Here is a 4301-nt window from a genome sequence, read left to right on the forward strand (position 1 = left end):
TACATTTAAATGTTATTCCCCATTCTAGTTTCCCCTCCAAAAACCCCCTATCCCCTCCCTCCTCACCCTGATCCCCAACCCACCCACTCCCATTCTTGGTCTTGGCATTCCCCTACAGAACCTAGGGCCTCTCCTCCCATTGATGACTGACTAGGCCACCCTCTGCTACATATACAGCTAGAGCCACAAGTTCCACCATGTGTGTTTTTTTGATTGGTGGTTTAGTTCTAAGGAGCTCTGGGGGTACTGTTTAGTCCATATTGATGTTCTCCCATCAATATGGGGCTTCAAACCCCTTCAGGTCCTTGGGTACTTTCTCTAGTTCCTTCATTGGGGACCTTGTGCTCCATCCAATGGATGCATGTGAGCCCTTTTAAACAACTGTCATGGGAGTAATCATGGGACTTTGCTTACTGCCTTGTTAGTTCCTTATTGTACTATTGCTCGCCCTTAATACTTGCATGTAATTAAAATGGTATAAAAAGCGGATTGGGAAAATTAAACTTGCCTTCAGTTTCAGAATTGACTGGGGTCATGCTACAATGTTGTCTGTCTTTTTTCTTTTTAATTCTCACTCCCTTGCTGGAGAACCTGTTGACTGGCTGAGCGGGCTTGGTCAGCAGCTTTAATTGTAATAGCCAGAAACTCAAAGCAACCCAGATATCCCTTAGCCAAAGAATGGATACAGAAAAGGTGGTACATTTACAGAATGGAATACTATTCAGCTATTAAAAACAAGGACACTGTGAATGTTGCAGGCAAATGGATGGAACTAGAAAATATCCTGAGGTAACCCAGACACAAAAGGACATGCATGGTCTGTACTCACTGATAAGTGGATATTAGCCAGAAATTTTAGAATACTCACAATATACCCACAGATCCAACGAAGTTAAATAAGAAGGAAGGCCCAACTGAGGATGCTTGAATCCCACTTAGAAAGGGGAACAAAATAGTCATGGGAGGCAGAGGGACAGAGGGGTCTGGGTGGGAAAGGGGGAGTAGGGGGGAAGATCAGGCATGAGAGACAAGCGAGAGGCCCATAGGGCCAGGAGAATGAATGGAAATATGCGGCAGCTGGGGGTGGGGGATTATATCATTTTCTCAGCCACCACCAAAGTTCCTTGCTAACAACCTATGAACACATATGAATATTTTAAACAAAGTGTTAAGTGACACTGTCAGAGAAATGACTGTGGAAATGTGTGCCTTTATGCTAAGTTTGCTGTGGGGAGTGGAGAATTCTACAGAGTTAGGAATGGACAAAAAGAGCAGGATCTGGCAGGAATAAATGGAAGTAGGAAGGCATTAAGTCCCCAAATTCCTCTTGACTTCAAGAGCCAGGGGTAGGACTTTTCTTGGAAGGAGATCCTTTGACCTACTTTCAAGCATGTAGATCAAAAAATTCACTTATGACCATTCATTATGTCTCCTCTTAGGAAATCAGAGGAAGATAAAAGAGAACTTGTAGGTTTTATGGCCAGTTTTGGAGAGAGGAGTTCTCATCTGAATTACCCATCTCATTGGGCAGAAGGTTTACTTCCTGTGACCCAAGTGGGAACGGGAGAGAGAGAAAGGCAGGGAGATCCTACTCTTGAGGTCTCCTCAAAGTACTGCCGGTTTTTAATTGTGCTTTTAAATTAGCTTACAAAGTAGGGGGTTTCCATATGAGTGTTTTCAAAGGTCCTTAGTGAGTGTGAATGTTCTGCCTTCCTGTCCCTCCATCCCTATTCCTGCTTAACCCTTTAACTCCTGGTATTTCCCCTTCCACCTTCACATGCTCTCTACTATCCTCTCACCCTCTAAGCACCACCTCACCCATGCTATGTTCTCTCTTTATCTTCCTTTCCTTTACAAACGAACCAGGATATACAGGATCTCAGTAGGAGAACATGGTGTCCTTTGGATGTATAGCCAGGAATGTAGTGTGGGATCATATAATATTTTTTTTAGCTTTCTGAGGAACCTCCACATAGATTTCCACAGTGGCTATACTGATTTATACTCCCACCCCTCACATACGGCTAACAATGTTGAGTGAACCCTTTAAAAAGTATTTACTATTTTTTATTTCGTTTGAGAATTCTCTGTTTATTTTTGGATTGGATTGTTTGTTTTCGCTTTTGGGGGGCATTCACTTTCTTAAGTTCTTTGTATATTCTAGATAATAATCCTTGGGTGGATATATGCCTGGACCTATACTGTAGTCTGTTTCTTCTTTGATTGACAGTTTGCTTTGCCCAGCATGGTAGCACATGCTTTTAATCCCAGCATGTAAGAGATGTAGCTCTGGGAATTCCAGACCAGGCAGGGCTACATTGTAAGAACCCATCTCCAATTAAATGAATGGATTAAAAAAAAAGTTTTTCCCTATTTCTCTTTGATTGAAAATAGATTTTTTCATACAATATATTCTGATTGTGGTCCCCCCCCCCAACTCCTCCCAGATTCTCTCCACCTCTCCTCCTATCCAAATCCATTACTTTCCATTCTCTTTCTTATTGGGAAACAAAATAAAGCAGGCATCTAGTAGCCAATCTGGTGCACACCTGTGTAGACCCCGTGCATGTGTGTCTCATGTGTGTCTGCTGTGCTGTGTTTGGAAGGCCTTTTCCCCTCATGTCTCTCATTCCCATTGACTCTCTAAATCTTTTCTTTGGAGTTCCCCAAGGCCTGATGAGAGATGTCCCATTTAGGACTGCGTGTTGCAAGCTCTCTCACTCTCTGCACATTGTTCACTTGTGGGTCTCCATTTGTTCCCATCTATCCAATGATCCATTGATCTATGGGTGTAGCAGATTGTCAATAATCGGGAGTCATTTTATTGCTGTGTGCTTTTAGTAGAAAGTAGTACATCATTTTCTCCTAGGTTTTGGCCTATAGGAAGGGCTTTGACACCTGAGCAGTGCCAGGGATCGGTCCTTCTCATGGGCTGGGCCTTCAACCCAATTAGATACTGGCTGGTTCTCCCTCAAGTGTGCTTCTACTGCATTAGCACAATTTCCGTGCAAGTCATCATTGCACATGGAAGGGTTGGAAGCTGGGTTGGTGTTTATCTTTCTATCTATCTATCTATCTATCTATCTATCTATCTATCTATCTATCTATCTATCTATTTATTTTTAAACATGGGCACTTGGTGCTCTGAACCACCTTCGAGCCCCATCAGGTTCGGGTATGTTGTGTTTTTATTTCACTCATTTCATTTTCATTCAATTATAAAGAAGTTTTAAATTCCTTTCTTAATTTCTGTCTTGAGCCATTTTTCATTCAGTGGAGAGCTGTTTAGTTTCCGTGATGTTGTAAGTGTTCTGGTACTTGTGTTGTTGTTGATATCCAGCCTTATTATGTTGGAGTCTCAGGGAGTTATTTCAATGTTCTTGTATGTCTTTAGACTTGTTTTGTATCCAAGTCCGTGGCCCCTTTTGGAGAAAGTTGCATGAGGCACTAAGAAGGCATATCCTTTTGGGTTTGGGGGGAATGTTCTGTAAATATCTATTAAGTCCGTTGGTTTATGACGGCAGTTTGCTCTGGCATTTCTCTGTTTAGCTTTTGTCTGGATGACCTGTGTGTTGGCATAAGAGGGGTACTGAAGTCACTCACTATCACCATGTGAGGGTCTAAATGGGATTTTAGCTGTAGTCGTGTTTATGGGCATGTGTGTCCTTGTGTTTGGAGCATAGATGTGTAGAACTGTAATATACTCTCCGTAATTTTTTTCCCTCTAAGTGTGTAATGCCCTCCCCTATCTTTTCTGATTAATTTTGTTTTTAAGTCTATTTTTTTTCAGATGTTGAAATGGATGCAGCAGCTTGGTTATTGGGTCCTATTTTCATTTTCTATCCGTTTACCCTGATGTGATGTCTATCCTTGATATTAAGGTGTATTTCTTGGATACAACAGAAGGATGGGTCCTGGTTTTTAATCCAGTCTGTTAGTCTGTATCTTTTTATTTGGAAGTTGAGGCCATTGATGTTGGGAGTTATCAATGAGCAGTGTTGATTGCTCTCATTTTGTTGTTAGGGTGTGTTTTTCCTCCCTCTCTTTTGATTTGCTTGTCTTGGATATTTTTATTCTTTGTGTTTTCTTGGGAGTAGTTAACTTCAGGCTGAAGTTTTCCTAGTGCCTTCTGTGGGACTGGATCTGTAGATAAATACTGCTTGAATTTTTGTTTTTATTGTAGAATATTTTTCTTTTGCAATCTATTGTCACTGAAAATTTTGTTGAGTATAGCAGTCTGGGCTGGTGTCTGTCATCTCTTAGAATTTGTAGAGCATCTGTCTATTTAGAATCTTCATTGA

This window comes from Mus caroli, chromosome 5, assembly GCF_900094665.2.
Source record: "Mus caroli chromosome 5, CAROLI_EIJ_v1.1, whole genome shotgun sequence".
Classification (NCBI taxonomy): Eukaryota; Metazoa; Chordata; class Mammalia; order Rodentia; family Muridae; genus Mus; species Mus caroli.